Source organism: Crinia signifera, chromosome 8 (assembly GCF_055691185.1).
Source record: "Crinia signifera chromosome 8, ASM5569118v1, whole genome shotgun sequence".
NCBI classification, from domain to species: domain Eukaryota; kingdom Metazoa; phylum Chordata; class Amphibia; order Anura; family Myobatrachidae; genus Crinia; species Crinia signifera.
This window is the reverse complement of record NC_139224.1, coordinates 36,070,278-36,095,069: the sequence shown is the minus strand read 5'-3', so window position 1 is coordinate 36,095,069 and position 24,792 is coordinate 36,070,278. Positions and strand designations below refer to the sequence as shown.

Here is a 24,792-nt window from a genome sequence, read left to right as displayed (position 1 = left end):
TTATTATGCCTTTAAAGATCTGCAGATTGAAAATAATAATTGTGTCTCCTTATTTTTGGTATAGCTGAAGATTTTCAAATACAGTAAATAAATAAATAAAAGTTTGGTACTTGTTTCCTAGCACGGCGCCAGCGATTTTAATTGTATCCATCGGGTCCTAAAAAAACGCGTTGATCGCATCGCATGTAACCAAATCGCATGCGATGCGATCAACGCGATTTTTACATTGGAACCAATGTAAAATGGTCCCTGAGACCCGATTTTACATTGGGCCCAATGTTAAATGCCCCCCAGACCCCAATTTTCATTGTATACCCACCCTGATGGGTAAAATTCCCCCCATTGTTAACGACACCCCACGATGAACGCCAACGGCGGCGGTACGCGTCCTCCGACCTTTTCCTACCCCCACCAGCCACGTCGGCGTGGAGTTGATTGTATACAGTGTGTCGAGCGCAGCGAGCCACTGAGCCCGAAGCGTGGCGAGCGCAGCGAGCCCCGCGAGGGGCCGCTCATTACTTCACAGGTATTACGCGTCCCCTCGCGGGGCTCGCTGCGCTCGCCACACTTCGGGCTCAGTGGCTCGCTGCGCTCACCACACTATATAAAATCAACTCCACGCCGACGTGGATAGTGGGGGTATGAAAAGGTCGGAGGACGCGTACCGCTGTGCTCGCCACGCTTCGGGTTGGCGTTCATCGTGGGGTAGCGTTAACAATGGGGAGGCATTTGACATACAAATTACCCATCAGGGTGGGTATACAATAAAAAATTGTGTACATTGGCACATTTAACATTGTTCCCTATGTAAAATCGGGTCCATCGCATTGGTCGCATTGTATGCCATTATAATGGCATACAATGGACCCGATTTTTTAATTGTCGGAAAAATGCTAAAAATAGCCCAAAATCTCGTCGGTCGGGTCCATCGCATACCTTAACTTAAGGTATGCGATGACCCACGATGGGCGCCGTGCTAGGATACAAGTACCAAAATTTTTTCAAGATGAATCATGAAAAGAAAATATTATTTTGGTGAGTCATAACTTAAATATAACTGTTTTTGAAAAATTTTAAAAATCTATTTTATTTCTCTATTGATATCATGGGCATTGCCATCACAACTCACAACACAACACCTCTTCAATGATACTAGTTGGGTGCATCACATTGGGCCAGATGCACTAAGCTTCATACAGTAAGTGATAAAATTGCGAGGTGATAAACAGCCAGCCAATCAGCTCCTACCTGCCATGTCACAACTGTTTAAAAAATGTCAGGAAGGAGATGATTGGTTGGTTGTTTAGTACTTTTCAATTTATCACTTTTTTTTAAATGATAATATTTTTATTGAGTTTAAAAAATGGTACAAGAAATTAACATATTCATTTAGCATATAGCAGGTAAATACGTGACAGGGTATCAAATGTATATAAAACCAGGTACAATGAAGTGGTATTTCTGGTTACAGTAGTATACATAACACAAAGCATGGCAGGAACATGAAAAGTGATTGTAGTGTAATGGGCCCCATACATCAGCAATCACAATTTATGGATTTTCAGATATAGGGATATTTTGCCCAGATAAATGGATTTTCAGATCTATCCGACTTTGCCCACACATTACAGTTTTTTTCAGTGATAGGCAGATTTTTCCATCTAAAGGGCCCCATACATCAGCAATTAATTGTGACAATTTTCAGATATGGAGATGATTGCCACAATTAATTTTAGATGTGTGGGCTCCCCCTTTTGGCAATCCCAATCAAAATCGCCAATCGATTGCTTAATCAGGTTTTTAAACATGTTTAATAATCTGGTATTATCTGCAGATCTTTTTTATATGTGTGGGCATTCCCAATTCGTCTTCTTCATCTATTTACATTATGAACAGCTGAAATGACAATCGATTGGGGCAATTTCCAGATATGAAGATGCAATCTTTAGATGGAAAAATCTGCCGATCACTGAAAAAAACTGTAATGTGTGGGCAAATGGGCCCCATACATCAGCAATCACAATTTATGGATTTTCAGATATTGGGATATTTGGGCCAGATAAATGGATTTTCAGATCTATCTGACTTTGCCCACACATTACAGATTTTTCCATCTAAAGATTGCATCTTCATATCTGGAAATTGCCCCAATCGATTGTCATTTCAGCTGTTCATAATGTAAATAGATGAAGAAGACGAATTGGGAATGCCCACACATCTAAAAAAGATCTGCAGATTATACCAGATTATTAAACATGTTTAAAAACCTGATTAAGCAATCGATTGGCGATTTTGATTGGGATTGCCAAAAGGGGGAGCCCACACATCTAAAATTAATTGTGGCAATCATCTCCATATCTGAAAATTGTCACAATTAATTGCTGATGTATGGGGCCCTTAACAACATAAGTGGTCACTGTAAACAAGTGTTGGGTAGGAGTATCAGAAGGGTGGGTGTCCTAGTTCTAGGGTAGTCATATTATATATATTATACCATGCAGACAGTATAACAAATTGTCTAATAGTCTATGCAATGGAAATGTAGCACTTTTTAAAGCTTAGTGCCACTGACCCATTATGCGCAGCACTCGGCTCATGTCATTGTGAAGGTGCTGCACTCGTGCTGGTCTCAGAGGGCATGCATCGCCTGGAAGGTGCAAACTGGGGGTTTGGGCTGTGAGGCCACACCCATTAACCACAGGCCACTCCCTCTTGCCCATGCAGTCATGCCTCTTTTTTAACCAGCATGCACCATCGGGCAATAAATCCCCTGCAGGTGTCATCAGCTCATGAAATGGGTAATTAGTCTTATGTATTCTGGTCCACTATAAATAGTCTACTTGATTGGTAACGTTGCCACATTATGGGAAAAAATCGTATTAGTTACTAAGATCCCAGCGGCCAAGAGAGTTAGTGCAAGTGCTTATAAGTTCTAGGACTGTTCTGCCAGGCCCTCAGTGTAGTGATGACTATACAGAACATATGTGTTTGGTAATATTTATATCATACAGGAGTCAGGGAGGTTCACCGGGGTAGAAAACAGCTGAACAAGCAACAACATTGTAACTACAGTATTTCACATACTTATTAACTGTGCACCGGGAAAGGTTTAATTAAGTGGAAATGAACAAATATACATAAGAGCAAAGAAACCTGGACAGTATTTGAGTTTGAACATTCACAGATGAGGCACCAATAATAATAAAAATAACAAAATGGGAGTAATTTGCACCTGGACAAACTATGCTGCAATGCAGTGGGTGCAAATGCATGTTTATTTCACATGCAGGATGAATACTGGCTGCTTTTGTATGTGGTAATCAACTACTGGTCAATTTTGTTTTAACACTGAAAGTCAGAATTAACCCTTTGCGTTCCAATGTTGCCGTGAGAGATGTACAAATTATCCGCTAAACGCATTCTCACCTTCAGTGAGTGTGCTCTGGTCACAGGTTCTGTCTGAATGAGCAGACAGAACCTGTGACCAGAGCACACTCACTGAAGTTGAGAACCGCCTTTGAATTAACTCCAGAATGAGTACTGAGTTTACTGTTTTATTCCAATTTCTGAGGTGTTATATTGTTCCAAGGACTTGCTTATCACCCAATAGGAATTAACTCCTCTTGAAAAAAAACTGCCTTATTAAATCCCTTATGATCCGATCACAGAAAGTCAACTCTGTGAAGACATCAGTTGGAAAGTTGGATACGTGTTCTGAGAATATGATGCCCTGACAGTATATATGGATACTGGTCATATTAATCCTATGGTTCTGTCCATCTCTTACTATTTGAAAGAACTAGTGATGCACTGATACCTCGTTACCCCTGAAGAAGTCCCGTTTGGGACGAAACGCGTAGGGTGATTTCAGGAAAACTTTGGCTCAATAGTGGTATCAAGCACTGGACAAAATCAATGTGAAAACCTTTTATCAAAATTCAGTTTTTTATATTGTTACACGGAATAAATTTTATATATTTTTTACTGATGTGTATATGTCTCTGGTGAAACTCCTATTAGCGCACCTCTATACCTCCTTTTTTTTCTTCATCTTTATTATGTACCTTTATTAACAGCGAGGTACATAGAAGTGCAGCTATCCAAACAGCGCAGGGAAGGTTAAAACCCCCTCTTTCTAGATATATATATATATATATCTCCATCTACCAAAATAGAGGGGGCGCCTGATAGTGTAATATCGTTTTTAATCAAAAACATGTGCAAACAATATAAAAGAAACTTTGCAGAAAGTAGTGCCCGTACCAAGGTCTCCCTCTGGTGTGGGCTGGCTACCAGGGGTGGGCTGGGCCAGGGGGCAGAGTGCCATCTGCCCCCCAGGCCGCTCTGGGAGGTAGGTTGCGGGCCGTGTCCGAGGCCACCTTACCGGGGTTTTTTTTGCACTGCCGGCGGCCATGTTCTTGTGGTCTTTTAAAGGATGTCTGCGGCCACAGGAACATGGCCGCCGGCCTCCACGGCTACGTGGAGGAGGGTCCGGCAGCCTGTTCCCTCTTATCGAGGCAGTGGCAGACGCTGGGTGGGGACGTCCTGACGATGACGCCTCCCACCCACGTGTCTGCAGAGAGGAAGGAAGGCAGGCCGCAGGACGAGTCGGGGGGCCGCAGCAGGAAAGGCTGCGGCGCAGAGAGTGGAACTGGAGCCGCAGCAGCAGCAGTAAAGGAGCCTGAGGGATAAAATACAGTAAGTTAGCATTAAACACATAAAAAAACGATATATCTGGTGGTGGTGTCATGGCATTACTTTTATATTATACAGGGGGAGCAGCCTGTGGTGTCATGGCATTACTTTTATATTATACAGGGGGAGCAGCCTGTGGTGTCATGGCATTACTTTTATATTATACAGGGGGAACAGCCTGTGGTGTCATGGCATTACTTTTATATTATAGAGGGGGAGCAGCCTGTTGTGTCATGGCATTATTACTATACAGAGGGAGCAGCCTGTGGTGTCATGGCATAATGCCATGACACCACAGGCTGCTCCCTCTGTATAATAATAATGACACCACAGGCTGCTCCCCCTGTATAATATAAAAGTAATGCCATGACACCACAGGCTGCTCCCTCTGTATAATAATAATGCAATGACGCCACAGGCTGCTCCCCCTGTATAATATAATAATAGTAATGCCATGACACCACAGGCTGCTCCCTCTGTATAATAATAATGCGCTACTTATGGGCCAGTGCTCTGGACTTGCCCCCCAGGCTAAAATTTGCCAGCCAGCCCCTGCTGGCTACCACGAGATTTCACAATAAACCACTGGCAAGACAGCTCGCAATGATGGACTCACAGGACCCTCAAGATCTCCACAGGCTCTCCTGGCTGGCTGCGACTTGGCGCTCGGCACACACACCCGGCAAGCAATATAAAATTGCTTTTATATTGTTTGCACACGTTTTTGATTAAAAACGATATTACACTATCAGGCGCCCCCTCTATTTTTGTAGATGGAGATGTTGTAAGAGACCCCGTGGGAATCGGGATCACAGGAGGGGAGCTGCAGTCCAAGAATTATACGAGGACTAGTGTGTGCTTTTAAGGACACTGATTTTCAGACTGTCTCACTAAGGACTACAGGCACCTATATTTTCTCTGTTTTGTGTATATATATATATATATATATACTGTGGCGTAGCTACGTTTTGGGCGCCCCCCCGCCATTAGGGGGGGGGGCGCCCATACCCACCCCCCGCCGCCGCCGCCCTGTCAAGCACCCCCCCGGCCGCCCCGTCGCATATGCTAACCCCCTCCCCCGCAGTCTTACCTATCGCGCTGCGCTGGTCCCAGCGGCTCCATTCTTCTGCTGAGGACCACCACAAAATGGCCGCCCCCATACAGCAGACAGTTTCAGAGAACAGTGTGGGGGCGGCCATTTTGTGGTGGTCCTCATCAGAAGAACGGAGCCGCCGGGACCAGCGAGATACATAAGTCTGCGGGGGATTGGGGGGGGGTAACTATAGCACCGCAGCCCCCGGCGCCCCCACATGCACAGCGCCCCCCCGCGGTCTATAGTTACGCCCCTGTATATATATATATATATATATATATAATATACCACATGAAAAGCCTTTGTTTGTTCCTCTGAACCTTACTCTGTAAGAGCCCTGTCAGGCTTAGTGCTGCCTCTGATTAAAACCCCTACTATGACGAGGCCGCTGCTGCTGCTATCCTTCATGTGCCTGAGAAGCATATGATGAGCTCCACCAAGCAGAGCTCAGCACAAGCCTCTCAGCCTCTGACATCTTGTGCAAAGTCTTATGGGACTTAGTTAACTCCCAGTAATGCACTGCACACTTATGCATTCAGTGTGCCTTGGCACCCGATGCTCAGCACCATTAATCATTGTCACATCGGCAGATAGGTGAAGCTGCAGCATTACCCCACTCCCATGCACAAAACCATTAGCTAAAAAAAAAAAAAAAAACATGCTGACCACAGGGGGCCCCTAGATAGAGGGGGCCCAGGGAAACTGACCCCCTGTGCCCCCAGTATAATCCAGCCCTGCATCTGGCCATATATAATCAAATTATGATGCCAGTCCGAACCAATCCCCAAACTGTCATCATCAGACACATTATTCTAAGTATACTGTACATGTTGTAAATGTGTGTGGTGGGATGAGATGTCTATTTGAATATAATCAGCCAATATCGGTGTTTGTTATGACGTACTGTTGTAAAAGGAAGTAGAGTTTTTTTGCTCGGACAGATATCAGCGTCAATATTCTGTTGCTCAGATCAATACAGTATGTATTTGCACATCGCAGAGGTCAGAGTCCATCCGTTAATGAAAGCAAGAGCAGAATCCGAAAGTTGTCTCAAAACAGCAGAAAGGATCTTAGTGAACCGGATGAACATTTAATACTCTGTAGGGAATAGCTGAAGAATTCTCTGTCGTTTAGTGACCATTGCAGAAAGAAAACAAACACATTTGCTGTATTATGACAGGGCCCCCAGAGCTTGCGGTTTTCATGGAGTTATTGAATTAGATATTCTCAGGGGACAAGGCCTTTGAGAGCAGTGGCTGTATGTAATTCTATAGATGGCATTAAGAGCTGTTTTTCCTCCAATGTGGAACCATCCCAACAACATACAATTTCAGCACTAATCATTACATCATATGCAAACTGGATTATCCAGAATTTATATAGGCAATGCTGAGACTCATTGCAGTTTCTTAAGAAGAGATATTATATAATATTTGCATGAATGGAAATTCTAATGTTTCAGAAAAAGTAGGAAACATCATCTGTTCTGGGGTGTTGAGTTATTTCTAGGGGTTTTCCAGCTAGACTGAGGCAATGTGCCCTGCTGTCAGATTCTATATACCTGTAAGTCCCCGCTTATTGGCACCATCTTCACTCTGGCATCGGAGAGTGTGGAGGACGGACCAGCGTCTGTTTGTCTGGAGTGCTGCTCTGTCTGCGTGCTCTGCTGTATCAGTCCAGAAGTGCCCAGTCTGCTGTGCTGTATCACCCAGGGGTGCCCAGTCTGCTGTGCTCCATCAGTCCAGAAGTGCCCAGTCTGCTGTGCTGTATCACCCAGGGGTGCCCGGTCTGCTGTGCTGTATCACCCAGGGGTGCCCGGTCTGCTGTGCTCCATCAGTCTAGAAGTGCCCAGTCTACTGTGCTCTATCACCCAGGGGTGCCCAGTCTGCTGTGCTCCATCAGTTCAGGAGTTCCCAGTCTGCTGTGCTGTATCAGTCCAGGGGTGCCCGGTCTGCACTGCTGTACTGGTCCAGGGGTGCCCAGTCTGCTCTGCTCCATCAGTCCAGGGGTTCCCAATCTGCTGTGCTCCATCAGTCCAGCGGTGATCAGTCTGATGTGCTGTATCAGTCCAGCTGTGCCCAGTCTGCTGTGCTGTATCAGTCCAGGGGTGCCCACTCTGTTGTGCTCCATCAGTCCAGGGGTGCCAAGTCTGCTGTGCTGTATCAGTCCAGGGGTGCCTGGTCTGCACTGCTGTACTGGTCCAGGGGTGCCCAGTCTGCTCTGCTCCATCAGTCCAGCGGTGCCCAGTCTGCTGTGCTCCATCAGTCCAAGGGTGTTCAGTCTGTCCCTAACTAACCCCTCCACCAAATAAACCAACTCGGTACTCTCCACCCTGTATAGCCTATCCCCAACTTAGGTATATCTGGAGCCCCATAAACCTGCACTAAAACAAACCACCCTCCCTCACCCCCATCCAATCAACCAACCAAATAAAAGGGACATACAGTAATGGGATAGACTGATTGGGACTATAACGTAACAACCATAACTATAACAACCTGATTCCTCCACCATTATTAGGTATACAAGAGTCGCAGAGTATTATAGCAAGATAGATAAAAAGAAAATAAACAATACCTCCTGAAAAGCCTACCCTAAACTAAAGAACATCTCCCCCTTCTCCTCCCCCCCCCCCCCCCAAACCACCCCAAAGAAAAGGATAATAACTACATGGACCAACTGGGGCAATAAATCAACAGCAATTAAAACAGACAGACCTTCCCCAACAATATGAGAATATAAGGGATATCAAGGAGAAGAGTAGGAAAACAATTGCAAACAGTCCGACGTATAGAAAAAAGCAAACATAAGTCTAAAATAATGAACACAGGAGCAAAACAATTTCAGACAGTGCAGCAAATGCGAGGAACATACATTAAACAAAAACAATGGGTACAGGAGCATGAAATATTAGTCCGGCCATGCCGTCTTCACCTGCAGAGCCATACACATATCCGTCCCTCCTTTGTATACCCAAGTACATGCATGGACACTATTAGTGACCTTTTTATCCAATGCAGTTGTGTTTGTGTCATTATGTTTAGTTAATGAGCTACTGTAGCTCAAAGTGTTGTTAAGGTACAATCACAATAAATGGAGAGACGCCTTAATAGAGTAGATGGAAGGGTCAATACTACTGCACTACACATGAATAATACCTGAGATGAACATCCTATTATTTTATAACACTCATTTTTAAAGTGGGGGCAGTCTGTCCCTCAACTTGATTAATACTATTGCACTACAATATATTTCATCTGCAACAGGATGACATACTGTATGCTGAGGGCTCCAGCTTGTCTGACATTTGGTAAGATGAAAGATCAGATGCTGATAAAGCAGTGCGAAGCCCAACATATGAAAGCTTTCAACTATACTAAAAATATATGATATATGACTAGACAGACAGACAGACAGACACACACCTATATGCAGCAAACAGCAAACCACAGCAGCTGGCTGACAGGAGGGTAACAGAGTCATACGTGGACCCAATCCTGTTCTCACAGAGGGCCTGTATTTTGTAGCACGCCCCTCCCCATTTGCAACTTGAGCAGGGACAGAGATGACTGCTGCTGTGCACTGGGATGGGAGGCAGAGGTGGAAGTGTCAGTGTGGGAAATGCAGAGGGATTAGCGACCGCACCCTTTACCCCCTATCCAACACTGCCGCCTCCTTCTTCTCCACCCATCGGCCGTCATGCTGGTGTCCCCCTGCAGCATGCGAGGATGCTTTGCAGCTGCACACCTGTCAGCGCCCCTGGCAACTGTTTCCCACTATGACCTGACACTTGCTGTGCAGTGGTCTGCCAAGCTGCAGCATGTTACATCTGCCCCACCTGCAGTGCACATGGTTTTGCCCATATGAGAAGGAATTTGCCTTTGCGAGTGAACCAGAATAAGGGCCCATGTGCATGCGCCATTCACAGTTGTACTGTGTTATTTCTAGTTGGTCTGTGTGTTCTAATAATACCCATATAAGAGATGCTGAGTTCTGGCACAGTAATATGAATGGGAATGATGTACCGATAGCTGGTCGCTGAGATATAAGATTAGGATATTTTTGTGTATTAATTATAATGTAATAACTCTGTGGAAGGGACTGAGCGTATGATGATAACATTCTGTATAAAGCACTGCGTATTACGCTGCGTTGGTGTTAAATAACGATAATGATACTGTGGAACCGCAGATAATATCTGAGATTATGAATCACTAATTAGTCTCTTTTGTCAGATACTGGGTAATATGTAAAATACTAATTACTATCACTGGAAATGGTGATGTTAGAGAAGTAATATAATATAATGCAGGACACCAAAATCTAGCCACCCTTATGTGACCTTATGGGTTCAACTAAATACATACAGGGTGACGTTTGGGGCTGATTCAGACTCTTTGTCATTGATCACCATTGAATGATTTTTCCTGCCGTTAGTAATATAAAGTCAGCCTGGACAGACTTTTCATTTACACGTAGTCATGTGACATCAGCCGCCTGCTTGGCCACGCCTACATCTGCAGGGGAATGTCCAGCAGTTTTATCAGGAGGCCTATAAAATGCTGGGCGTTCCCCTGCTGTCGCCCCCTGCTCGCCACCCCTGGAGTGAACATCCCAGCGAGTGTGAAACACGTTGAAGCTGTTCACTCCCAGGGTGCACGCATGTGCAAACCCTAAACATCAGCGATGGGGCCAGGTGCTAGCTAGTAACTTTTAGCCTAGTACAGAGCACCGGCCCGAAAAGGGGGTGTAGTTGCTCAAAAAGGGGGCGTGCCACTAAGCTGACTGGGGGGGGGGGGGGTGAGGTGACAGAGGGGTGCCGGCAGGTTAGGTTACCAAGGGTTAGGTGAGAGGGGGCGATAGAGAGGGTGAGGTGCTGGGGGGGCAAAGGGGTGAGCTGATGGGGGGGCAAGAGGAAGTGAGGTGGCCAGGGGTTACTTGAGAAGGGGGTGAGGCGACAGAAGGCGAAAGAGAGGATGAGGTGTCAGGAGAGGTGGGGGGGGGGGAAGGGGGGAGGTTATAGGGGGCAAGACGGAGTGAGATGATGGGGTGATATGTTAAGGTGAGGGGAAAGAGGAATGGGTGGGGAGGTGAGGCAAGTGTTCTCACTAGCATCAGTGGGTCTCCTGGGCCCAGCGCCAGCTGCTGCTCGGCTCCCGCTCCCTGGACGCTGCTTGTGTCTTGATCCTCGGTTCCCTCTCCCAGCCACTGCTCGTCACTCTCTCCTGGCTGCTAGTCGGCACTCTCTTCCGGCCGCTTCTTGGCAACTCGTTCCCAGCTGCCGTAGCTGCTGTATTATTGACGGGTCGCAGCCGCGGCTTTAGCCACAAGACACACTGGACCACCAAGGCCCTTCTTGCATTTTTATGTGGCCCAGAACACTAGGCAACCTATTGCCCCGGGGGCACATGGCACCCTGCACCCCAGCCCAGTCCGCCACTGGATGGGGCCAAATTCAGCCTGTTACGAACTAGTCTGAATAAGCCCCTTTATACGTTTTTTTTTGGTGTTCATGTGGGTATACTTTTTATGTCACAGTCTGAAACATTCTGGTAGAACATTTGGGGTCAATTTACTAAAATGGGAGTTCCATTCTAGATGCGATGTTGGCCCTAACAACCAATCAGATTCTATCTATCATCTTCTAGATCAGGCCTGTGCAAACTATGGCCCTCCAGCTGTTGTGAAACTACAAGTCCCATCATGCCTTGCCACAGTTTTGCTATTAGGGAATAGTACTTATGTATTATCTGGGCTCCCATGTTAAATGCACCCCATTTTTTCATACCCCTACTATCCAACTACGCATGGAGTTGATTTTATATAGTGTGGCGAGCATAGCGAACCACCGCGCCCGAAGTGTGGCGAGCACAGCGAGCCCCGCAAGGGGACGCGGTCTCATAAGAAAAACAGGAGCCCAGATATTACATAAGTACCGGGAATGCTAAAACTATGGCAAGGCATGCTGGGATGTGTAGTTTCACAACAGCTGGAGGGCCACAGTTTGGACATGCATGTTCTAGATGGTGCTAAATAAGAAGTAGAATCTGATTGGTTGCTATAGGCAACATCCCATCTTCAATAGAATACCCATCTTAAATGTACCCATTCACGTGCCCTAAATTGCTAAATTGGTGTTTGCATAGTAGAAATGTTAGACTGTAAGCTCACTGGAACAAGGACTGTTTCATTTTTTTAACATTCTATATAAACTTTAGCTCTGCGTAATACAGTATGTTGGTGGTTATATAAATAAAGTATATTATTGTGAGGGATCCAGAGACTGCAGCTGTCTAAGATTACAAATTTACTTTCAAATTAATAACATTTATAGGGGAGAAAAACTTAATTATGAAATTACTCGGCAATCAGCATAATGTTGATGACTACTAATTGTCAGTGACAGTATTGGTACAGTAAATTGCATTTGCTGTATGATTCCAGTAAACAGTGCTGTATATAGTGCCACAGGCAGCACAGAGTACAGAAGTGTCTATAAAAATGGACTAAATTAGATTATAACACAAAACTGTTAAAGCATAGCTGCCTACCCTCCTGCATTCTGCAGGAGACTCCCTAAAATAGCAGCAATTTCCCTCTCTCCCTCATTAGTCTAGCAATCTCCCTCATTTCACCTAATTAGTCTAGCAATCTCCCTCATTTCACCTAGCCCACATTACACTGTTACATTTTTGGGGAAAAAAGGAATGAGAGACAGATACATTTACATTGAATCATCAGCACCATTTCCCAGCACTTTACCAAGTATAGTATCTCTTACTAACTGCTCTGGGGCTCATCTACATTTGGATATAAATCATTTTAAAAGATTCCTCTCAGATGTAACAGTGCACACCCACGCTTCTAGGTGCCACGTTCACAATCTCTTTTCACAATCACTCCGCCCTTTGGGTGGAGCATGACACGTCCCCTCAATGGGGCACTGTGCAAAATTCTACTACCAACTATAATCTCCCTGAAACTAGTTTTCAAAAGAAGGCAAGTATGTTTTAAATCGATGTAATACAGGTTGAGTATCCCGTATCCGTGCATCCATTATCCGAATTATTCCAAAAACCGTGTTTTTTGGAATAATTAGAATTTTTTAAATTTTTTTTTACCCCCCCTAACCCTCTTTTCATACTTACCAAGTCCCAGGGCATCCACAGCAGGCCTCCGGCATCTTCTCCAGGGCCTCCAGCGGTCCCAGGAATGCATTGCGCGAGTGTGCGCGCGCCGGTGACGTCATCGGTGCGCGCGCACACTCGCGCAATGCATTCCTGGGACCGCTGGAGACCCAGAGAAGATGCCGGAGGCCTGCTGCGGACGCCCGGGGACTGCGTGGACGCCGAGGGACCACCAGACACCATCAGGGGACAGGTAAGTAAGCCTAAAAAGAAATATTCTAAAAACCGAAAAAAATCCCCTATCCGGAATGCTCGTGGACCCGAGCATTTCTGATAAGGGATACTCAACCTGTACAATAAGCCTCTACTGGAACAAACCTGTGCCAGAAGAACGATGTATGGTGGTAGATTGTATGGTTACACAGTACACACATCATACAGTTGTGTTCTTTTATGGTGGTATTATATCGACATTGTTAAAATGTCGACAGGTCAACATTTTCAGACCGTCAATATGTTGTCCAGACCGTCAATATGTTTTCTGCCTAAGTGGAGCCAGATGCAGTCTGTGAGACTGCTCTGTCTTCACTGTGTCTGGCAGTGACTTCCTACAGGAAGTCCGACCCAAGGCAATCCTATTGGGAGGTATTCCGTCCCTCTGGGACACCTCTACATGGGCTGATGAGTGGCAGACCATTTCACTGGAGGATACTGCACATGTGCCCGACCCAGGACCCTGAATATGCCTCTGGGGGCTGCTGCAAAAGCTGACTCCAGAACCCATGCGCCGGCCCCGTGCCAGGGACCAGTACCGGCGGCTGTCACCTGGGATATGCAGCGGCAGCTGGAGGGAACCACAAGCAAAGTGGCGGTGGCAGCAGAGGGGGGCACATTGCGGCAACCTCCCTCCTCCGCAGAAGCAAGAGCCGCCACTGATGTTGTCATTAGGGTTAGACTGCGGGTTGAGAGAATTAAGGTCTGGCTAAGAAGAGGGATATTAGAGTGAGGCTACAGAGGGGTGGGGGAGTTAGAGTATAAAGGGGGAGTTAGAGTTAAGCTACAAATGGGGGGGGAGAGTTAGGGCATGGATGGGGAGGTTAGTCAGGGGCAAACAAAGGATTTTCATGTGGGGTAGTTCTATACTGTGAAAGGGTTCTTCTGTTATCTAATATTGTAATACATACTCTTAAAGTAGTATTATATAGATGTTTTGTGGAAAAAGCATACACATATATATAGAGCAAAACCATAAAAATGAAAGCATAAAAAACATGGCAGCTCATACTCAGGGTATCAATTCGGTGGTCCTTTGTGTTAATCTGTAGTTGTGGAGAGGGTGGAAAACACCACACTACAGGTATACAATTGGCTCATGCTTAAATGTAGTTAATCCTATTTATGAACCTTGCTAGTTTGTAGTCTAGTATTGGAAAACAGAGATAAAGTTCTTGTGCTATGCTAGTAAAATGTAAAATAAATTCACTAGAGGTATATAACAATTGTAAGTGTATCTGTAGAGACTTTCTTGGGTCTAGTTATTGCCAGTTCAGGAGAATTCTCACCTACAGTAAGCCCATAAGAGGGGGACGGGCACAGGTAAATCACGCCATGAGCTCACTGCCTAGTACCACGAAGCACTAGAACATGTGAAAATACAAAACAAAACAAAAATATTGTAGTCAGACACTTCAAACATTACAGATGCATGCACACATCACTCATACCCACTTATCATACAATAAAGACTCGGACAACTGAATTATGGCATGAAAGAGGTGGGCTATTTACTTATTTGAAGAGGAATGCCTGTTTATATTATATAAATTGAAATAAATTTTAAATAAGGAAAGGGCCAACTGCCCTCATGGCCGAGGATCGACCTTCTGCCACTATCCTTTTCTAACCAACAATTAAATAAAAAATCTACTATCGGGTCAACTGCCCCCTCCATGGTCAGGGATTGACCTTCTGCCACTATCCCTGTCCACTACATGACTCGTAAGGGCACCGCTGATCACTCGACCCCTGCATGTATAAGAATTGAGCCAACTGCTAATCATAAAGTGGCACATGAACCCACCTGGACTGGTGATGCCCATATTCGTGAGCTGATATACAGTGCATGCCTAGCCACTTACTGTATATGACTAAACTGTCCTTCAACTATTACTTTGATCATAAGCAAAACATATAACCCAGGCATGTCCAAACTTTGGCCCTCCAGCTGTTGTAAAACTACACATTCCAGCATGCCTTGCCATAGTTTTAGCATTCCCTAATAGCAAAACTGTGGCAAGGCATGATGGGACTTGTAGTTTCACAACAGCTGGAGAGCCATAGTTTGGGCATGCCTGATATAACCCTTCTGAACCAGCCCCCAATAAAGCCAACACAACAATTCACTAAAAAGAAACAAATTAGGGCCGGAGGGCGGGCAACAAACTGACTAAAAAGAAGTAGATCTTTCTAGACATAAGCATATATTATAGATAGAACCACTCCCCTGACATTCCATCCACCAATCAAATAGGCACACCCCTAAATGCCAGTGGACTGGAATGCCATGCTACATGCCATGCTGGGACATTTATGTTGCGACGGATAAACTAGTTATCCTATGCAGTCTTACTCATGGAGTTATTTGCTCGTCTTTGGGAAGCAAGAGAGTATTTTCAAATGTGTGCATTAAATAAAGGAGTGTGGGGGGTGTGTGGAGAGAAGGGGGCAGCCAAGAGAAGGAAATTGCAAGTAAGGTTGATTAAAACAGAATACTGACACATGCGCCCCCTGCCTTTTAGGTTTGTTAAGTGACACATATGTATGGTGTTATCATAGTGATGTCAAAAAGCCTATGGGATCATAGGCGAATCTAGGGGGTGGTCCGGGGGTGCGCATTTTGTAGCTGAGGGATGGGGTTTTCCAACGAGTCCAGCCCCGTGTCTCTAGCCCCCTGGGAACCGGAGATACTGCCAGGCAAAGCTGGAACGTTTTCCTATAGGATAACATGGGACCCACAAATTCCGACCCCCACCCAGTTCAATGGCTGCCAGTTCCCCCTTCGGCATCACTGAAGCTCGAGGTTGATCTCAGTCGAACCCAAATCGCTGGGCCTTCAATGTGATACCAGGCTGGATCCATATGGGTTAATTGGTTCCAGAGATATTGAAGTTAAACCGTTTTTTTTTTTTTCATGACTGTTTATGTTCTTTGAGGGCAGATTTCTCTGGAACCAAACAGCCCAGTTTCACGGGACTAAAATCATTTGAAGCCCACTCAAAAGTTCTTCAATATGACACTGGTCTCATGTAAATGGGTCAGTTGGTTCCGAAGATAGGGCTAGTTGGTTAAAGGGGGGTAGGGAGAGGGGAGTGGTTGTCTCTCCCCCTCACACCAGAAAATGCAGGGACTAGGCTGGTGTATAAGGGGTCAGCCTGGGAATGTCCCTGCATGATCCTGGGACCATATTCCCAGGTAAATCCCTGCATTTTCTGTTGTGAAAGGGGTATTATTTCAAACAGCCGTGACCTGCAGTGCTCTGAATACAGCCGGGCAGCCCCCTGCTCTCTGCCCAGCTGTCAATGACTGTCACCCCTGCAGCTTCCGCTCCAATTCTTCTCCCCACTTTCATCTCAGCTCGCCCCCCCCCCCCCTTTAATCATGTGGTGCCGACGCCCGGTGTGCTCCCCCGACGTCACGCACAACAACATCGCGCACAATATATCAAATGTCCACTCGGCTAGAGGGGACACCAGTAGGGGAGTGGGAGCTTGCTCTGCTCTGCTCTGCGCTGCGCTCTGCTCCACTCCCCATAGAAGCAGCTGCATTAAGTGGCACTTTTGAGGGCATTGCTTAAGGGACGCTACAAGTGGTGGTATACGGGGGCATTACGCATATTGTGTGGCTTAATGTGTAAGGGGCATTACGGTGTGCAGCATCATGTGTAAGGGGCATTATGTGTGCAGCATCATGTGTAATGGGTACTATGGTGCGCGGCATCATGTGTAATGGGTACTATGGTGCGCGGCATCATGTGTAATGGGTACTATGGTGCGTGGCATCATGTGTAAGGGACATTATGTGTGCAGCATCATGTGTAATGGGTACTATGGTGTGTGGCATCATGTCTAATGGGTACTATGGTGTGCGGTATCATGTGTAATGGGTACTATGCTGTGCAGCATCATGTGTAATGGGTACTATGGTGTGCGACATCATGTGTAAGGGACATTATGTGTGCATCATCGTGTGTAATGGGTACTATGGTGTGCGGCATCATGTGTAATGGGTACTATGGTGCGCGGCATTATGTGTAAGGGACATTATGTGTGCAGCATCATGTGTAATGAGTACTATGGTGTGCGGCATCATGTGTAATGGGTACTATGGTGTGCGGCATCATGTGTAATGGATACTATGGTGTGCGGCATCATGTGTAATGGGTACTATAGTGTGCGGCATCATGTGTAAGGGACATTATGTGTGCAGCATCATGTGTAATGGGTACTATGGTGCGCGGCATCATGTGTAATGGGTACTATGGTGTGCGGCATCATGTGTAATGGGTACTATGGTGTGCGGCATCATGTGTAATGGGTACTATGGTGTGCGGCATCATGTGTAATGGGTACTATGGTGTGCGGCATCATGTGTAATGGGTACTATGGTGCGCGGCATCATGTGTAAGGGACATTATGTGTGCAGCATCATGTGTAATGGGTACTATGGTGTGCGGCATCATGTGTAATGGGTACTATGGTGTGCGGCATCATGTGTAATGGGTACTATGGTGTGCGGCATCATGTGTAATGGGTACTATGGTGCCATCAAGCAAGAACCCCCTAGCAATGAGCAGCACTTATGTGGCAAATATGTAATGGGCATTACGGTTTGTTATATAGTATGTAATGGGCATCATGATGTGTGGCACAATGTGTAATGGGCATTATGGTGTGTGGCCTTATGTGTAATTGGCATTACGGCATGTGGTTTTATGTGTAATGGGTATTATGGAGTTTGCTAAAATGTGTAATGAGCATTACTGTGTATGGTCTAAAGTGTAATACCACACCCCTTTTTGTGATGCCACGCCTCCTTCCCATGAGGTAACGCCCCCTTTTTGCAGCGCAAAGGTCCCCGTGCTTTTATGTCCATAATTCTAGATTTGCCTATGTATGGGATGGCTAGATTTAGACAATGCCAACAAATGGTGTGTGATTTACGTGGTTGGTTTCCTATCAATGCTGTAACTAGAGCAGGGCTGAGTCACAATAATAAATGAGCTTTCCTATAAGTACAACTCTAAAACTCTCTATTAAAACCTTCAGGGCTTCATGTACACTCTACACATACTGTATGTGCTAAATACAATAGCAACATTCATTATTGTATTCCATTCACTAAACCAAGTGTCATTTGCCCTTTACACTGGTGTACCAGAAATGTATAATGCATCTGAGAGGATTATTCTGCCAGGGAACCTGAGCTTCGCCCATAATGGACAAGGGCTGATTGCAATTGTTAACATAAGATAACAAATCAACTCAGATTGATTCAGATGAATGAATACATATTCTTCAGAGGCGGCTTGCCGAAAACATAGAGTACGGGGGTTAAGGGTTCAATTATGACCGGTAATACTGAAGCACTTGTACTGTACATGGATCACATGGCTAATACTGTTTCAGGGAACATGGAGGATTCTTTATTATACATCCATGGAAATGAATGTCTATTTTTTTAGATGACATATTTGAGCCGTCTCGTCTGTACTGCATAGTATTGTATATGTGGGCATGGGTCATTTGGTTAACCCATATGAGGTTGACATGTATTAGCTAGGTCGACAGTCAAAAGGTCGACATGAAATTTTTTTTGGTCCCAAATGTCGACATAGTCGACATGGACACTGTCAAAGTGTACCGCTTCAACTCGGACATGGTGCCTCGCTGTGCTTGGCATGTAATACCACCTGTCAGTACATGTCGGCTCAAAAAAAAAGGTGGAAAAACCATGTCAACCTTTTTACTCTCGACCTTTCCAATGTTGACCTAATGGTTGTGTCGATCTAATGACCTAAAGCCATGTCAACCTTTTTTCGTGTGTCGACCTTTAGTGGTCGAACCTAATGCATGTTGAGCTTTTGCATGTCGGCTAAAAAAAAAAAACATGAAAAACTCATGTTGACCTTTTGACTGTCGACATAGCCATTGACGACATAATGCTTGTGCCGACCCTGTAGACCTTAGCGATTGTTGACCTATTTTATGTGTCAACCTAAGCCATGTATACCTTCAATAGTCGACGCAATGCATGTCAACCCAATATGGATTGACCTAATGACTGTATACCGTACAATAGCAGTGTTCCAGGAAAGTAGCATGTATTGCAGAGTGAGAAAAGTACTAGATTGACTTATTCCTCCCCAAGGGCCTCAGTGTCCTGTGTTGTTCTCAAAACAATTTTGAAGGATTTTCACATTTAAATGAGTTCTCCCAGCCAACAAAACCCACAGGAATGGTCATATCACACAGTCCGAGCTTTGCAAACCATTACATTTAGATACAACCTCTTCGGCAGTGCTTCGTTATTCAGAACATCTGCTGCGGTATGCATTCATTACAAACCTATTTCATTGCACTCATAAGGGCAAGATTTGTTTGTTTAACAACAAAACATAATTAAAGAAAACTATCGCAATCACATTGTAACAAAATAATACATTCCAAAAAGCAATAAACAAGACGTTATAGCAAACCAATTGTAAATCAAGAGTCCATTTTTTTTCCAGTATTTTGTCAGTATTAACCCTTTGAGTGCCAAGGAAATTTGTCAAAATAGGTGTAAAATCGCAGTGCAAACGTATTTAAATTAACCCCGTCGTTGCTGTGAGAGAGCCTCAAAATATCCGTTACAAATGCCAGGGCCGCTCACGGCGACTGTTCTGTTTTTTTGGGTGCACTATTAAACTAAACTTCAAAGAAATGACTTGGTTGTATTTATATTTATTTATACTTACAGAACAGACGCTTTGGCATTTTTAACGGATATTTTGAGGATCGCTGTCAGCAACGTTGGCACGCAAAGGGTTAAAATGCCAAAGCAAAGTTTGATTTGTATTGTTATTATAATTTATTTATATGGCACCATAAGGGATCCGCGGCGCTTAATTACAGAGTGCATAAACTAATAAGCAAAACAGTGACTTGCAGTTGAATACAATAGAGTACAGGGTACAGAACCATAGCTGCATCTAAACATCCTAGCAACTGATGTGTGACCTTTTAAATGTACAGTATAACAGTTTAGCATTCAACAATCTTACTCATCTAAACCTAAAATATAGAGTCAGAGACTTAGGTTTGGCAGAAAGTGTTAGCTGAATTTATTTAAAGCACTTTTAGCAAATTAATTTGATTATAATTAATTAATTAATGGTAGCCAAGAAAGAACTGCTAATTATCTAAGCTTCACCCCCTAACTGACAAACATTCCCTAACAACAAGCGGTATCCGGAATCCCAGCGGTCAAAACCCGTATGCTGGAATCCCGACCGCTGAAATCCCGACAAGGGGGGGGGGCGTGGATCGGTATGCCTCTGTATGCTCGGCACACTAATTTATTCTCTCCCTCTATGGGTGTCGTGGACACCCATAGAGGGAGAAAGTGCCAGGATTTCGGAGGTCGGGATTTCGGCGGTCGGGATTCCGGCGTCGGGATATTGACTGCATCCCACTCCACCTTCTACATTGACTTCTACATTGACTGACCAGCCATCCTGGTGGTGTCGCTGTCCCCGAGTGGGTGATCCAGCAAAGGCTTATGGTCAATGAAGGCGGGGAAACAGAAAAACAAACCATATACACTGAATCATCACTTAATGAAGACCTAAATCCAGTGGTGGTTTTTACCTATGGGCTGCAGGGCTGCAGCCCCCCAGGTAAAATCCGCCACCGTAGAGAAGCCAGTGAGACTGCTCTGACTTCACTGTGACTGGCAGTGACTTCCTATTGGAAGTCCGACCTGCCAGTCACCAAGGCAGTCCCATTGGTAGGTGTTCCCTCTCTCCGGGACGCCTTTCTGCGGGCTGCCGTGCGGAATCACCGATTCCTATATCGGTACTGTGCACGCGCTAGTCCCAGTGCCTGTCATTTGTATTGTACAGGCGCCGGGACCATGACTTCTATTGGCTGCTGCCGAAGCAGCCCATAGAACCAATGGCGTCTGCTCCCTGCAACTAATGGTGGTGGGAGAGAAGTTGTGGGGTGCCCAGACAGGTGATGCACCAGTGGTGGAAAGCTGCAGGCACCACAGGTGCACACCTTCATATTGATGGTATGCCCGGAAATTCTCCGGGACAGCCCGCTGCGGCAGCGCAGCTGAGGCCAGAAAATTTCCGGGCATACCACTCAAGTGGTTAAATACCCACCCACCACAAGAAAAAAAGGGAGGGAAACTTCAGGAGCAAGAGGAAGACTCCTCCTTTTCCTGTCCCTAATATCCCAGCTAACTCTGCCATCCGCTGCATCCTTATTGGACCCGAGTCACATGCTTCCCCAGGTGCACACAGACTTGGATGTTTTACCCACTACATGCCTATGGCAGTCATTCCGTTATTCAACAGACACCACTGGAATAAGTATCAGGGTAGTAGAAAACTGCAGCATTTGGTGCCATCAAAGATGGTTTAAGTAAGAGAAGGAAAAAAACATAATGGAGAAGGGCCCTGCTCGATATAGCTTACAAAAAATAATCAGCAAATAGCAGTGACTTAAGGTATATGAGATAAACCATGTGGGAAATACTGTAATCTGTAATGTTAATATTGTCCAAAAGGCTAAAGTTCTTAGTTTACTTTATTAAACAGAACAGCTGACTTCACATGAACCTTACTATAAAGTGTAAATTCATCATAGGACATTTTCCACCAGAGCACTAATCCTTCTATATAGTAAAATTTTTAAAAAGTTTCTCACTGCATCCTTTGCTTCCCCATTCGTGAAAGATGTGCACCTCCATGCCTTCCCAAGGACCAGGGCTTAAAGTGCTCCTGGAGAGGTGGTGGAACTCCGATCCCCTAACACAGACAACCCCCCCCCCCCCCCTCATTAGGCAGAGCCTAGACCACTGCCAGGGAGTTTGTGCCCTACCACCCATAAAGGGATAATGGTCCCACAATACATATTAGCACAATCGTATACACATTACACCGCATGTAGTGCCCTTGATTCATATTAAATCACACAGTGATGCTTCTTATACACATAATGTCGACAATTGTTCATCTTAACTTTACATTACATATGCCAAGTCAGAAGAAGAAACCCTTGGGACAGGCTTTCTTTTGGAATTACTGTTTAGGACTGTGGTAGAGGTGGAACTCAGTTCCCCCTACCATTAGAGGTGGTGGAACTCAGTTCCCCCTCACTTTAACCCCTGCCTAGGACTCTTCCTTTGTTTGTGTCTAATATTCTATTGGGTCCCGACAAAGGAAAGTCTATAGGGCTGATGCAGTGTTGAATGCAAGTCAGTTTTGCGGATGTATCTTGACGTATCTTGTTTTTGTATTGCGCATGTCAGTGCCATAATGGGACTGCAGTGCACTGTGCCGGCCTCACACCTGTCCATGTCCGCTGACCAATGACTGCACAAAGGAGGCTGGACCGGCGTAGCCAGACCCAATGAATGATATGAAAAACACTGGTAAGTGCAGCATTGCATTCGGAGGACTCATCAAGAGGAGTAGAGACTGCAGGAGGTGCCTGTCTGGAGGGTCTAAAAAACTCTACATCCGAGGCTGCAGCAGAGATCCTGCTAGCCAAATGCAGGGACCTTGGAGTTGTATTGCTTCTTGCACTTCCCTAGTTTCAGCCCTGTTGCATGCTTCACAGCCAAGCACATGCATCTATCGGCATTTCAGAGCCATATGCAACTCAATCTCTGCTTTTCAAATGATCTGCCATGAAGGCAGAACTAGCCTTTAACCCTTTGAGTGCCAGAATCTCTGTCAGAGACGTGCAAAATATCCACTTAAAATGCCAGCGTCGCTCACATTTCTTATATAAATTCAAATAAAACATGTGTAAAGAAAAAGATGATATTTCCTATGTAAGGTAAACATAACTGGTCATTATGATGAATAAAAATGTTTGCTTGCCAATTTTCACACCTATTTTGACAATTTGTCTTGGCACTCAAAGGGTTAAATGTGAGATGAAATCTTCAGCTAGACCCTGCGCGTCTGCAACATCTTACTCCAGGAAGTCTTTCAAAACTCAGAACAAGCATCAGATATAAAGAACACGTAACAATTCCAATTCTCCCTCTCCATATTCAGACCACATCACCTTTCCAATTCTCCCTCTCCATATAAATGCCATTTACTCTCATATTGACATTTGACGTTATTTCAAGGACGTGTTAAAACCAGAACATGCCATGCTCCATAAGCACCAAAAGATAAATCTATAGGAACGGACTGTTTATTGCAAGTGATTCACATGGAGAGACAAATGAATCCAAACCATACATTATGATGCTTGGAATCTAAATGACAAAATTTTGCTATTAAGAACAATGTCGACAAAACAGAAGAATTTAAAAAATCAATAGTAATAAAAAAAAAGTTGAGATCACTCACCGGTCTGATCAATATCTCACTGATATCTCTACTTTGGTCGGAATGTTCCTGTTGAATCCCAAGGAAACGGTTCCGTGAGACAGCACGTGTCAATGTTTTCCTAGCCAGGAGCTGGAGATTTAGAAACTACAACAAATGTAAAATAAAAAGAATTTCTCTGCGAAGCTTTCCATGAATACCCTTCCTTGTGTTCTCATGTCTGGTCCATCTTTCTCCTCTCTGTTCCTTTGTGTGTGTGACTGATGAAGCTACCCTGAGCCTCACTGTGCTCTCCCTCCCTTCCAGCAACGTTGCTTATTCTTGACAACTGTTGAAACCTCCAGCGATAGGAAAATCATCCCCTATACTGCACTCAGAAATATCTGCCACACATCGAAATACTACTAATTACCAAGTAGTCCCTCCCTATCTCCCCCCATCCTACTATTTACTTTAGATATCATTGACAATCTCCTCTGCTAGTGTTTCCTTATTATGCTGAAATAACAGTGATAGAACCCTGCTTATCACAGCTTTCATTCAGAGGGACATATTACATTTTAAAAGACAAATCGGAGTAGATTCAGTGGCAAACGCAGGATTTTCAGAAGGGGGTTTCCAGAGGGGCGGAGCAAAGCACGGAGATGGACACTTAGGTGACCCAGTATATGCCGGGTCAGTTAAAGTATTATAGATAGACCAAATGTATATAAATAATATTAATAATAAAAAAAAAAATATATATATATACATACATACACATACATACATACATACATACATACAGGGGCGTCAACAGCAGTGTAGACCCCTGCGCATAGCAATGTATTGGGGCCCCTGTCAGGAATGTGCTATGAAGCCCCATCACCCATCTACTGGTAGTGTCCTAGCATAATTATTAAAAGATCTATGTATCAGAATCAGAATCAACTTTATTGGCCATGTGTGCTTGTGCACACTAGGAATTTTTTGTGGATCGTATTACATAACAAGAATACAATAAAACCACTAACAGCACACATTATGTATAACTGACTGACGTACCTGGCATTGTCCTGGTTTAAGCCTTTGAGTTATTAAATTATCAATGAGTTGGATATAACGCTTATCATTTATAAATAATTGGCAGCTCTTCCAACACACCCATGGGGTGGCTGCTGAGTGTCGTTTTTTTTTTGTTGGGGTTTCGCCAGTAGCCCTATTCCCCAGGTTTCCTTCAGGTGTAAAAGTTTCCATACACGTTACAATTATTGAATACAGTA

General features: G+C 44.8%; 1 protein-coding gene across 2 annotated transcripts in view; it reads right to left on the bottom strand.

Moving 5' to 3' along the window:
- Window positions 1-23,951, bottom strand: part of HRH1 (histamine receptor H1) — a 165,108-nt gene extending 141,157 nt beyond the window's left edge. For both annotated transcript variants that reach the window (XM_083156154.1, XM_083156153.1), the window contains exon 1: window positions 23,552-23,951. The gene's annotated coding sequence lies outside the window, so the exon portion shown is untranslated. The remainder of the gene's footprint in view (window positions 1-23,551) is intronic.
- Window positions 23,952-24,792: the final 841 nt, after the last annotated feature.